The following is a 14,562-nucleotide window of genomic DNA, read 5'->3' as shown; positions in this document are numbered from 1 at the left end:
TGTCCAATTATAAAGTAGCTATATCATGGCTTCTTGGTGTAAATGACATTGAGAATGTGGTGGAGACATTCCGTATGATAAAAATTTTTTAAATTCAGCATTGATGAAAATGAAAGCCCTAGAGTTTAAGGACTAACATGTGAAGCCTAATGGGATTTAATGGAGAAAACTTAAAAGATTGTCTTTGAAAGAAAAACTGCCAATTCTGACATTTGAGAAAATGGGGAAGTGAAATAATCATGTATAATCATTATTGGATGAACAGTGTTTTTTATATATATATATATTTGAGGATACAAAGATAGGGAGATAAGAATTTCAAATAAGTAGAAAATCTATGTATACAACTGGTAACTAAATGATAACACAGGTTGGAAAGTTATTTAGATGCAGAAGCATATAAAGATGCAGACTCAAGAAGAAAGAGGAATCACCTTGAAACTGAAATTAGTTAGAGGTTTAAGTTAATTTTATTTTTCTGTGTGTGTTTAAGGGGGAAAAAAAACTCAAATGTAGAACAAGATCAGAGTTTAATTTTTTCTGAGTAGTATTTTTTCTGTTCATTCATTCATTCTTCATTCAGCCAATTAACATTTTTTCCAGTACTTCATTCCTATTTCTGTGCTTTCTGCTGCTGCTGCTAAGTCACTTCGGTCGTGTCCGACTCTGTGCGACCCCATAGATGGCAGCCCACCAGGCACCCCCGTCCCTGGGATTCTCAGTGGGTTGCCATTTCCTTCTCCAATACATGAAAGTGAAAAGTGAAAGTGAAGTCACTCAGTGGTGTCCAACTCTTAGCGACCCCATGGACTGCAGCCTACCAGGCTCCTCCGTCCATGAGATTTTCCAGGCGAGAGTACTGGAGTGGGTTGCCATTGCCTTCTCTGATTTCTGTGCTTAGGTGTTGGGAAAAAAACTAGGAATTTTTTTCTTTTTTGGTTTGGTTTTTCTTTGAAGAGAGTTGTGAATCTAGTAAAAGGAACATCATGTTAAGAAATGTATCATATGATGTAATACATTTCTTTCTCCAAGGTAGAGAGCGGAGCATTTTTAAGTCTTGGGGGAGAAAGGAAAGGCTAGGGATGGCTTCTGACCAGTGGGAAGAGACATGTTCAGAAGGGTATAGTGAGGGCATTCTAGGTAGAGAAAGATCATCTGCAGGGATATAAAGTGAATATAACAACAGAATGAGTTCAGGAGACTGTAATTTGAATCAGTGTAGTACTTTCTACCATTCTCCTGTGATTTCCAGTGAGTTCAGTACTATATAAGATTGGCCTTTGTGCTTAGAGATCATAAAAAAAATAAAGATGAAACTATGTTCAGTATACTCTACTTAGAGAAAATAGTGTATTGTTACAGTTCAAGGTAATTTTAACAAAGATTAAAATCAAGAAAATGATTCTGTTTTAGTTAGAAATTTTTTTTATTGGAATATAATTGCTTTACAATGTTCTGTTAGACAGGAACGTAAATCAGCCATATGTATACAAATATCCCTTCCCTCTTGCACCTCCCTCCCACGTCCTCATCCCACCCCTCTGGGACATCAGAGAACATGAAGCTGAGTTCCCTGTGTTAAAAGGCAGTTTCCTGCTAGCTCTCTGCTTTACACATGGTAGTGGATATATTAATACTACTGTCTCAATTCATCACCCCTTCTTTCACCCTCAGTGTCCACAATTCTCTTCTCTACGTCTGCACCTCTATTCTTGCCCTGTTAATAGGTTCCAGTACCGGTTTTCTAGATTCTGTATATATATATATATGGTAATATACAATATTATATATTGTATATAACAATATATATGGTATATTGTATATGTATTAAAATATATATGTATATTGGTTTTTCTCTTTTTGACTTAGAAAATTTTTACTACAATATACCCCATTCCTCCAGCATTTTAGTTAATCAAGCCTTGTCTATAACAGGTATCCAGCCAAGTAAAATAATAAATAATTGCTTTTCATAATAATAAACAAATCTTAATAATAATAAAAAACATAATAAATAAATAAATAAAATAAATAAAAATAAAGAAAGAAAGAAAGAAACAAATAACCAGTCTCCACACTGGTATATTTCTCCTTCATTTGTTGAAAATCTCAAATAATGATTAAGACTGGGGACTCAAAGTCAGATTGAGGGATTTCCCTATAGTCCAGTGATTCAGACTGTGTGCTTCCACTGCAGGTGGCCTGCGTTGCATCCCTGGTCAAGGAACTAAAATTCTGCAGCTGCGCGGTGCTGATAAAAAACTTATTTGTAACTTTTCACAAAATAATTATGGTCTTTGGTTTCCTTGACTGTAAAATTATGATAATTGTTGTTGTTTAGTTGCTAAGTCGTGTCTGATTCTTTTTTGTCCCCATGGACAGTAGCCCCCCGGGCTCCTCTGTCCAACGGAGTTCCCAGGCAGAATACTGGAGTGGGTATTTCCTTCTCCAGGGGATCTTCCCAATCCAGGGACTGAACCCATGTCTCCTGCATTGCACTTAGATTCTTGACCCCTGAGCCACCATGGAACCTCAAAATGGTAATAATACTTACTGCTAAAGGTTGTTGGAGGATTGTATGAGATAATATGTGTAAATGCTTAGCATGATTTATGTCATATAGCAGGTGCAAAATACACATTTGCTGTTAATTTCTCTTCTTCATTTCCTGAAAAGAGAAATTTTTTGAGGAAAACAAAGGACTTTCCTTATACGTATTTTCTATAGGAGGTAAGAATATGAAAAATACATTTGTGAAAGTGTATATATAAACAACTTATTTACATGTATACATATTTTTTCCTAATTCTTGGTTTATCTTATTTTCCTCACATGTGAACTCTACTTTTGTATTAGTTTCAGGCTAGGCTTTTGCATTTGGCTTTATTTATTTGGCTGCCTTGTATCTTAGTTGTGGCATGTGAAATGTTCCATCTTCATTGTGGCATGCAGGATCTTTAGTTGTGGCATGCGGGATCTTTTTTTTTTTTAGTTGCGGCATGCAGAATCTTTAGTTGTGGCATGTGGGATCTATTAATAGTTCCCTGACCAGGGAAGGAACCCAGGCCCCCTGCGTTGGGAGCATGGAGTCTTAACCACTGGACCACCAGGAAAGTCTCCTGCTTGGCTTCATCTTACCTTCTTCAAGGATTTGTTTCTAAAGTGAACAAGAATATATATTATTGTGTGAATATTTTGGGGTGAAGAACCTTGTCTTTGTACAGTGTTGGCTTTAGTTATGACAGTTCTCCTTTTAGAGCTGATCAGTATTTCCTTTTATTTTTTAGGAATAAAAGTCTTCTAAAGCTTTGTAGTCTTCTAAAGCAGAACCCATCTGTTTTATTAAACCACCTCTTTTGGTTGAGAAAAAAGACCAACATGTAGTCATTGAGTGATTATTATGTGCCAGGCACTGGGATTCAGTGACAAACAAATAAGGTTCTTGGGCATTTTTCTTTTCATTTTCTAGGACATAATTTTTCAGTATTGATGTAACATATTGCTACCATCATATTACATGTGGTTCAAGCAAAACTTGTTCTTAAGGTAGAATAGAGATTTCTGAAGAAATGTCTTGGAATGTGATATTTTATGCCAGAGCAAATCAATTCTAGGAAAAAAATCTCTTAACTTTTGAGGAATCTTTATTGTCTCCTATGTTTTATACAGGGAGTCTGTTGGGCAGTTAGTCAAGTCCTCTGCTCAGAGTCAAATAAAAAACAGCTCTCTGCTTCCTGTGCCTTCCAACAGAATGCATTCAACAAGTATTGATTGTATACATTTGGCCCTCTGTATCCATGGGTTCTGCATCTGCAGTTTTAACCAATCACAGATCAGCAATATTTGGGGGAAAATAAATTCCAGAAAGTTCCAAAAAGGAGACATGAATTTGCCTCATGCCATCAGCTATTTATATAGTGATTATATTGTAGTATTTATAGCTGTTTATGTAGTATTCACATTGTATTATGAATGTATTGTAAGTAGACTAGAGATGTTTTAAAGTGTAGAGGAGAACATGCTTAGGTTATATGCAAATACTGCCCCATTTTATATAAGGGAGTTGAATATCCCTTGTGCTTTGGTATCTGTGAGGGGTCTTGCAACCAGCCACCTGCAGGTACCAAGAGAGGACTAAACTTTATGCCAATACTGTATTAAGCCCCCATTCTAGTATCCTTGCCTGGAGAATCCATGGATAGAGGAGCCTGGCTTAGGGTTGCACAGAGTTGGACATTACTGAAGCAACTTAGCACATACTTAAGCCCAGGGGTTACAGCAGTGAATGATAGTCAAAAATCACCACCCTCGTGGTGTTCACTTTATAGTCAGTAGTAAGATAATTGTATAAGTAGGTGTGATGTTATGGCATTTTGTGATAAGTGTTGTAAGAGAAATGTAAACAAGGTAAGAGGGTGAATGTTAGGTAGTTTAGAGAAGTCCGTTGAGCTAATAGTGTTTGAACAGAAATCTGAATGATACGAAGGACCCCATGAATCTGTCTGAGGCATAAGTGCTGAGGCAGTAGTGTGTTTGGTGTGTTTAAGAAATAGGAGTGAGATAGAACAGAGTGAACAATGTGGGGAAGAATAATAAAAAATTAGGAGAAGGAGGTAGCCAGGGCCTAGATAATGTAGGGACTTTTAAGACTTGACTAAGTGTTTAGGTTTTATTCTGGATTTGATTGGAAGCTGTTGAAAGGTTTTGAGTGGGGAGATGACTTGACCTAATATGTACACTTTGAAAGGCAAGAGCGATACAAGAGTGGCAAGTTATATGGCAGTTACAGTATTTGAGTCAAGAGATGGTTTGGAGTTGAACCTAAAGTGTGATCAAGAAGACGGGTTTAAGATATATTTTGAAGATAGTAGTGATGATAACCTGTATTGGATGTGTGGTCTGAGTAAAAGAGTAAGTCAAATATGACTCCAAAGATGGCCTTAACAGCTGGGTGCCATTTACTGAGACGAGGAACACTGGCAGAAGCAAGTTACAGGAGTGCAGATGTTAAGAGTTTGGTTTGGATATATTGACTTTGAGTTATCTATTAAATGTTACCGGTGGAGATACATTGAGTAGGCAGTTGGATATATAAATCTTGAGATTGGGATAAGTGTAAATTTGGGAGTTGATCAGTGTAGAAATGCTTATTTACAGCCATGGGACTTCATGAGATTACCTGGATAGTGAGTGCAAATAGAGAAGAGATGTTCTTGGACTGAGTTGTGGCATATTCTTGACACTTAGTAAAATTGCCAGGGTTGAAAGAATCTTTTGATGTTATAATATTAGGAATAATACGTTCCTAACTAAGAAAACCTAGAAAGTAATAACTAGTCAAGACATAGAGACAAAAACAAGATGGTTGAGAAACATATTGCCATTCTTTTACCTGTTAAATAGCTCTTTGTGTCGCAGAGCTCAGAACACTCATTTTATGTGAAATTAAGAGCAAGAGTGCCTATTTCTACTTGATTACTCTGAAAAGATGGCCAGAATGGTCATTAGTTTCCTAGATGTCCATTGTGAGAGGCAACATAAGGTTAAACAAACAAGTAGAAGTTTATGAAATAATGGATCAAGTATCAAAAGATGTTAAGCTACTTACTCATTAATATGATACCCCTTTCTAGCTTTGAAAACTTGCAGAGTTAGAGTGAGATCAAGCGGTCTCCTAATTTCTTATTTAACTTGTCATTGGGCATTGTTATACCTTCCTTTTAAGAAGCTGGTTTTTCATCTATGGACTTAGTTGACATCCTAGAATACATATATGTGACTGTTAGGGGCTTAATACTGTTTTAGGTTGACTTACTGCATTTTGCAGGTTTTTCTGGATGTGGGTAAGGATCTATTTAAATGTATTTGAGGTGTCAGAAATTGGAAGGAATAGAAATAACAGGTGATAAAAGCAATCACAGTCTATAGATTTTGTTGTTGATAATTTGAAAACCTATCAGAAATCCTCTTAGCTAACGCATGAAACGTATTCTCTTGCTTGAGCATATGACTTCACACTTGCCAATCTACCTCTACCATTAGGAAAATGAAGGGCCCATCTGTTGAATTGGCACTGTGCCCAAAAGGCGGCTAGTGTCGGACTTTGTCAGTTCAGGAAAAGGTATTAATTCCAGAACATTGAGGGGAAACTTTTCTAGTAACAACATATTCCCTAGGGTTTATTTGATTGCTTGTTGGCTGTTTTATAGAAAGCACCTGAGAATTAAGGATCCGTATCATGTATGATTTCTTTTTCCTAAGTCAGAAACATCATTTGTATGTATTTGAGACCCAATTCTCTTTCATATAAATGGCATTCTTAAGAAACATTACCAAAAATTTCCAGATAGTTAGAAGCATTCTTGTTAAGTAGAACTGAGACGTTTTAAAAAGTAGTATGATTTGGGATTCAGATAAGCCTCAAAAGACATTTCTAGGTGTATCCGTTCCATGCAAATCCGGAAACTATGTTTACTGAGATTTAGAACTAGGTAATTAAAAAGTGGCGACCTCCAAGGTTCGTGGGCATCCATTTTGTACCTTACCTGAGAAGCTGGCCTTAAAAACAGGATCATAACTCTTTTGGTGGTGGTGGTGGTCATGGACCCCATTTAGAGCATAATGAAACCTTTCTAACCTTTCCCCAGAAGTGCACATATGCCTATAAGATTTTTGGCATGTAATTTTGGGGGGGGGGGCGGGTTCTTGTGCAATTTTGATTGTAGGCTATTATACTTTGTTTCAGAAGAATCTTAATTATGAATTGTTATGTAACAATAGTTGCATTTTTTGCCTGTTCTTCAATAGGGATTGCATTTAAAAATGGAAATAAACTTATATGGTATCATGGTTGGATGGTAGTTTAAATAAATCTTTGCCAGACTGTCTGTTATCTGTCCACCTTCCTTTTTTCTTCACCATTTTGGTAATGCAATAATTTCTGGAGAATGACTAGTTAAAGCAACATTCCAATGTTAGAACGGCAGGCTGCATTTTAGAAAAGTAACTGTCCGAAATTGGAAAAATGGCAGCAAAATGATAATCATCTATCTGTGCCCTACCCTGGATGGCTTCCAGCTAGGTTCCCTAGCTATATCCCACACACTCTGAAATGCATGCAGTTTCTGAATCCAAATCTGACCATGTGCCTTGGCAGGACATACTCTAGCACTGTTAGGATCCTGCCTACTTCTTTAGTTTTGTGTCTCATTGGGCCTCTTATCCTTGTGCTTCAGCTGTTTGGAACTGTCAGTCATTCCCACACACAATTCGTTTATATCTCCATGACTTTCATGTTCCTCCCAGTGCCTGGCTGCTTAGAGAACACCTACCCAACTTCTGAGACAAAGTTCAAGTTGATGCTGTGAAGCTTTACCTGGCCATCTCCCCTCTTTTGGTGAACAGTATGCACTCATTTCTCTTTGGATTTCTCTTTGGCATATACCTAGGAGTGGAATTGCTGGGCCACAGGGTAAGCATATTTTTATCTGTAGTAAATACAGTCAAACAGTTTTCCAAGTTTTATTGTATGACTTTATAACTTTCTCAGGCTCGACATCTTCCCCAGTTTTTAGTGTTGCCATTCTTTTTAATTTTAGCCATTTTGGTGGGTAATAGTATTTCATTGGTATTGATTTACATTTCACTGGTGAGGTTGAGCATCTTTTCATGTGTGTGTTGAGCATTTGGGCATCCTCTTGTGAAGTCCTGCTCTTAATATATATTCTGAATGCAATTCCTTTCTCAGATCTGTGCATTGCAAATATCATCCCATGTGTGGCTTCTGTTTTCACCCTCTTGGTGGTGTCTTTTGATGAACAAAAGTTCTTATTTCGTAAAGTCCAATTTGTTTTCTTTTTCTGATCTAGATTGAAGAAGCATATAGTTGCATGTAGAAGGAAAGGAGAATTACTTAATAGGCATAAAGTTTCAGTCAAGCAAGATGAATAAGCTCTAGAGATTTATTGTACTGATTGTACATATAGTCAACAATAATGTACACTTAAAAACTTGGTAGATCTCATAGTGTGTTCTTACTACAGTAAGACAAAAGATAAAAGAGGTTGTGTTCTAGGTGGTAGTCTTGAATGGAAACAAAAAGGAGAGGATTGTATTAAGAAAATAGCACCTCAGGAATTTCCCTAAAGGTCCACTGGTTAAGACTCTGTGCTTCCAATGCACGGGGTGCAGATTCAATCCCTGGTTGGGAACTAGGATCTTACATGCCTTGTGATGGAGCCAAAAAAGAAGATAGCTAGTCAGTATTAGGATAATAGAGTTAGAAAGTACATCCAAAAGCTGTTGGGTTAGATTTCTCGATTTTATGTATATATGAACAAGACTTGAGAGGTGTGTGCATGTGGCACCGATGGTGGTGGCTTAGTCGCTAAGTTGTGTCCGACTCTTGGCAACCCTGTGGACTGTAGCCTGCCAGGCTTCCCTGTCCATGGGTTTTTCCAGGCAAGAATACTGTACGTATATGGAGCTATGTATATTTCAGTATATTTCAGTTTTTTTAATACATTTTTGTTGGATTTGTGCTTAGTTATAAAACTAATAAACTCTGTAATAGGTCAAGGAAAAAATATTTATAAGTAATTTTTTTTCCTGTTTACTTCCAAATCTTTTCCCGTAAAGGTAACCAGTGCTATCAATTGGTGTATAATCATCCATTCATATTTATTTCTGTGTGCATACAAATATGTATGTTTTTTTCTACCCTTTACGAATATGAGATCATGCTTGCATTTTTACTTAAAAATAGCATATATGGCTGTATATTTGTGTATATGTGTATATATATATATTTAACTTTTTGTGTGTGGCACATCAAGGACTGCTATAATAGCCTTTCATTGGTGCTTTTGTTTTTCTATGATAGAAAATACTACTTTCCAAAGTGATGGTGGCCCCTAGTGTCCCTGTCCCACCTTGCCAATATTAGTTGATATCAGTCTTAAATTTCAGCCAAAGTAATGACTGAAAAATACCTTGCCTTAGTTCACATCTGCCTGACTACTAGGGAGGCAGGTCATCTTTTGATGTCAGTTGTCTGTGTATATCTCCTGTATATCTTTTCTTTTGGTCTAGTTTGCAGAAGTAACTGTGTGTGTTAGAGATATTAATCCTTTTTCATATTTATTATATCTTCTCCCAATTTATTGTCTTTGATTTTATTTACATCTTATGTTACAGGTATATAATGCTTTTATATAATCAAATCTGTCTGTATTTTCCATTGTGGTTTCTAGTTTCCTGATTTGCTTTAAGGTTTCTCAACCATAGACTACAGAAATAGTCACAGATACTCTTCAAGTGCTTTTATTTTTATATATAGTTCTTAAGTATATGAGGAAATTATTCTTGAGTTTAAAGTGAGGAATGGATCTTTGTTTTCTCCAAATGGATAGCTAATTAAGTCCACATGCAGCAAACGTATGTCAAATAAATTAGCTTCTTGCCATATTGAAATGTTAACTCGGAAAGATTTTTTATAGGGACTTCTCTGGTGGTCCAGTGGCTAAGACTCCACACTCCCAATGCATGGGGCCCGGATTCCATCATTGGTCAAGGAATTAGATTGCACAGGTCACAACTAAACCTACATGCTGCAACAAAAGATTGAAGATCCTATGTGCTGCAACTAAGATCCAGTGCAACCAAAAAATAAATGTTCTATATGAGCCTATAAATATATTTTTTTAAGTTTTTACAGGATGGCCACTAGTGTATTCTATATTTATGCAAAGTAAGAAGGGAATCCCTTCCACAAGACCCTTTATTTTGATCTGCCAGAAAAATGTTAAATAACTTTATTGAGGTATAATTTATTGAGGTACTATATAATTCACTAATTTGAAACATACAATTCAGTGATTTAGTATATTCACATGGTTCTACACCCATCTCCACTATCTATTTAAGAACATTCATCTTGGTGCCCGCTAGCAGGCACTCTCCAGTGCAGGTATCCCCTTTTACCCCAGCCTTAATTACCAGGGCTATCAGCCCGCTAATCTACTTTCTTTCTGTATGGATTTGCTGTTTTTGGACATTTCATACAAATGGAATGTTAGAGTGTTTTCTGTTGCTGGCTTCCTTCATTTAACATAGTGTTTTCAAAGTTCATCTATGTTATAGCAGGTATCAGTGCATCTGGCCTTCAATATCCTTGGGTTTCACATCCTCGCATTCAACTAACTGTGGATTGAAAATGGGCGGAAAAAATTCCAGAAAGTTCCAAAAAGCAGAATTTGAATTTTCTGCATGCACCTATTTACACGGCATTCACGATATACTGAACTGAACTGATGTAGCATTTACTTTGTGTAAGGAATGAGAAGCAATTTAGAGGTGATTTAAATGCATGTAGGTTACATGAAAATACTTTGCCATTTTATGTAAAGGGCATCAGTATGTTTGGGTTTGGTATCTGGGGGGGTTTTGAAGCCAATCCCCTGCCTATACTGAGGATGACTGTATGCTGTTTTTTAGATGAATAACATTCCGTTGTATGGATAATGTTGCTGTGAATATGTACAAGTTTTTGTGTAGATAAATATTTTCATTTCTCTTAGGTATACACACACACATACATACATATACGCATACACCTAAGAGTGAAATTGCAAGGTTATGTGGTAACTCTGTTTAGCCTTTTGAGTAACTGCCAGACTGTTTTCCAAAGCAACTGCACCATTTTACATTCCGACTCCAATTTTTCCACAGAAAAGTTTTATGAAAAACAAATGTAAGATATTTACAAAGTAAATGGTGCCCTCTTGGAAGTGACTCTTGTTTAGTGTATAACCAAGTAGATTGACCCTGAATTGACAGCCTTTAATCCTGGTCAAAGTGTAATAATTCGTTAATGAGCAAATCTTTCTGATGTTAACTTGTACTTTCCTCCTGTTGCCATTCTAGAATTCCCTAGGGATAGAGATCACTGTCCCTGCACATTCCTTGCAATCATGGACCCATCCCTCCTTTCTCAAAAACAGAATAGAAGTTATATATATTTGATCTTTGTTAACTTTATTAGGAAGAACTAAAGTAAGCTTTGATTAGATTATCTTCCTGACAGACAGTTGATGAGTATAATTTTTTCCTCAGGATTAGCTTTGGGAATTCTTTCTGTGTGTATTTTACTTTTGTGGCTTACTAATTACAATTTATGTCTGCTATTTCACTTTCCTGTTCTAAGTTTCTGCAATAATTTGTTGGTATAATATAGTATTTCTTTGGTCATGAGAGACATTCTTTCCTCCCTGTTTAATGTTTCTGAAATTAGGAAATAACACAGCTGATAATTACATTTAATGCGGTGGTAGTTTATAAAAAATTTTCCCCTGGAAATGTGGTCATTGATTCGTGAAACCTCTTAGAATCAGTAGCATCTTGGAATTTAAGAAATATGTACAGTATATAAATATAAAAATAGCTAGATTTATTGCTGATTAGTACGGTGTTAGGAATTGTTGGTGATTCTCCCTATCTTTTAAATGAAGGGTTGTTCTGTAGTTGAGTAAAAAAGCTTAATTTGTCCAGGTTTGTAGTTTATGTTGTGTAAATCATTTAGGAACACAGTTCAAATTTTGTTGGTATCTTCATGATATTTTAGCTCTTTGTGATTTCAGTGACTTACGTAACGTTTGTGATTCAGTGGTTTAATGTAAAATATCTTAAACCAATTAGGACACTGCTTATGCTTTTACTGGTAGTACACATAGTGCTTAATTTTAGTTGTTAAAACAATGTGAGAAGATTGAATAGTGTCTAAAGACAATTAAAATACCAATTCTTTAGTATTTTGATTTTCATTTTATCTATTCTCTGTATACATGATTAAAATATAGTAATACGCACGTTTGCTTATTCAGTCACTAGGTATTTATTGAACGTCTCTTATGGTCCAGGCACTTTACTAAGGATAAAGCAGTAATAAGGCAGACAGGATTGTTGTTATTATGAAGCAACTGGTCTCATGTAGAATATGGATATTTAGCATGTAGCTTACTAGTATAAGTTGCCTCAGGACTTACAGTATGCTATCAGTTCAGTTCAGTCGCTCAGTCGTGTCCGACTCTTTGCGACCCCATGAACCGCAGCACGCCAGGCCTCCTGGAGTTCACTCAGACTCACGTCCATTGAGTCAGTGATACCATCCAGCCATCTCATCCTCTGTCGTCCCCTTCTCCTCCTGCCCCCAATCCCTCCCAGCATCAGTCTTTTCCAGTGAGTCAGCTCTTCGCATGAGGTGGCCAGAATACTGGAGTTTCAGCTTCAGCGTCATTCCTTCCAAAGAACACCCAGGGCTGATCTCCTTTAGAATGGACTGGTTGGATCTCCTTGCAGTCCAAGGGACTCTCAAGAGTCTTCTCCAACACCACAGTTCAAAAGCATCAGTTCTTCGGCGCTCAGCTTTCTTCACAGTCCAACTCTCACATCCATACATGACCACTGGAAAAACCATAGCCTTGATTAGATGGACCTTTGTTGGCAAAGTAATGTCTCTGCTTTTGAATATGCTATCTAGGTTGGTCATAACTTTCCTTCCAAGGAGTAAGCGTCTTTTAATTTCATGGCTGCAATCACCGTCTGCAGTGATTTTGGAGCCCCAAAAAATAAAGTCTGACACTGTTTCCACTGTTTCCCCATCTATTTCCTATGAAGCGATGGGACCAGATGCCATGATCTTCGTTTTCTGAATGTTGAGCTTTAAGCCGACTTTTTCACTCTCCACTTTCACTTTCATCAAGAGGCTTTTTAGTTCCTTTTCACTTCCTGCCCTAAGGGTGGTGTTATCTGCATATCTGAGGTTATTGGTATTACTCCGGGCAATCTTGATTCCAGCTTGTGCTTCTTCCAGCCTAGCGTTTCTCATGATGTACTCTGCATATAAGTTAAATAAGCAGGGTGACAATATACAGCCTTGACGAACTCCTTTTCCTATTTGGAACCAGTCTGTTGTTCCATGTCCAGTTCTAACTGTTGCTTCCTGACCTGCATACAGGTTTCTCAAGAGGCAGGTCAGGTGGTCTGGTATTCCCATCTCTTTCAGAACTTCCCACAGTTTATTGTGATCCACACAGTCCAAGGCTTTGGCATAGTCAGTAAAGCAGAAATAGATGTTTTTCTGGAACTCTCTTGCTTTTTCCATGATCCAGCGGATGTTGGCAAGTTGATCTCTGGTTCCTCTGCCTTTTCTAAAACCACCTTGAACATCAGGAAGTTCATGGTTTACATATTGCTGAAGCCTGGCTTGGAGAATTTTGAGCATTACTTTACTAGCATGTGAGATGAGTGCAATTGTGCGGTAGTTTGAGCCTTCTTTGGCATTGCCTTTCTTTGGGATTGGAATGAAAACTGACCTTTTCCAGTCCTGTGGCCACTGCTGAGTTTTCCAAATTTGCTGGCATATTGAGTGCAGCACTTTCACAGCATCATCACAGTACGCTATATGAACCTCTAAAAAGGAGATCTCCCCTGGTCTAGGGGGTTAGGAAGTGTCTGCCTGATGAACTGACCTTTAAGCTGAGATGGAAAGGATGAGTGGTAGTCGACTTAGAAGGGAATAGAAAAGAGTTCTAGGCAGAGAGAACTATGTGTCCTTCTGGAGGGAGGATGACGGAGACATTTGGGAAACTGAAAAGTTCTTAGAACGCTTAGAACTGTTTCTGTGTTATACATATATTCCTGCTTTTGAGGGGTTTTATTTGCTCCTGCTCTGCTCACAGAAGAATGAGAAATGATGTGGCTAGAGTTAGGTAGAGGAAGATAATAATAACAAAAAAGTAAACACTGTGTGTGTGTGTGTGTGTGTGTGTGTGTGTGAAGTACTTTTGTAAGTACTTCTTATGGACTAGTTCATTGAACCCCGAAACTGTTTTCACAGATGAGACAACAAGGCATGGAGTGCCTTGCCCAAAATTAATCTACCAGAACCTGGAATCTGAGCCTGTGCATTCTGGATCCAGTTTGTGTCCTGAAATACTGTACCATACTGAAAATCTAAATTATGTTTAGGATTAGGGACTTTTATATCCAAAGGTCAACATAAAAACTTCAAAGATTTTAAGCTGAGAAATGACATAATTAGGTTATTTTTAGAAATCATCTTTCTGACTGTATCTTGGGAAAAAGACTGATGGAGAGCAAGATGAATATACAAAGAAATTAGAAAGCCAATATTATATTTGGGGTCAGAATTAATTTTTTTGGACAAGTCAGTGGCAGTGGAATTAGAAGTATATGTAATCAAAAATTATTTATGTGGTTTTCACAAGTTTCAGTTGTTAGGTTGAGGAGTCAAGGATGATCTCCACATTTCTGGTGGTACTGTGATTATTTAGCTAACATGATATATTCTAAGAAATATTACAGTCATCTATAAGAATTTTAAAGAGCATGAAACCCAAGACAAATTAAATGCATAATGAACTATAAATTTGTAAAAGCCTCATATAGTTAATTTATATCTGGTTTTGAATGTTGAGATATAAAGTAATGATTACAATCTCTTAACTGTGTTTAGTAAAGACCACAGAGGAACATGAAAATATT

General features: G+C 37.0%; 1 protein-coding gene across 20 annotated transcripts in view; it reads left to right on the top strand.

The window, feature by feature from the left end:
* ASH1L (ASH1 like histone lysine methyltransferase) overlaps nucleotides 1-14,562 on the top strand; it is a 207,762-nt gene that overhangs the window by 8,083 nt on the left and 185,117 nt on the right. For 5 of the 20 annotated variants that reach the window (XM_086393201.1, XM_086393200.1, XM_086393215.1 and 2 more), the window contains one exon: nucleotides 7,306-7,471. The exons of the other annotated variants lie outside the window; for them this stretch is intronic. The gene's annotated coding sequence lies outside the window, so the exon portion shown is untranslated. The remainder of the gene's footprint in view (nucleotides 1-7,305; nucleotides 7,472-14,562) is intronic. 20 annotated transcript variants of the gene reach the window in all.

This window comes from Bos grunniens, chromosome 3, assembly GCF_055505025.1.
Source record: "Bos grunniens cultivar Pamir isolate PY7600 chromosome 3, Bosgru_T2T1.0, whole genome shotgun sequence".
NCBI classification, from domain to species: Eukaryota; Metazoa; Chordata; class Mammalia; order Artiodactyla; family Bovidae; genus Bos; species Bos grunniens.
This window is presented reverse-complemented; position numbering and strand designations above follow the sequence as displayed.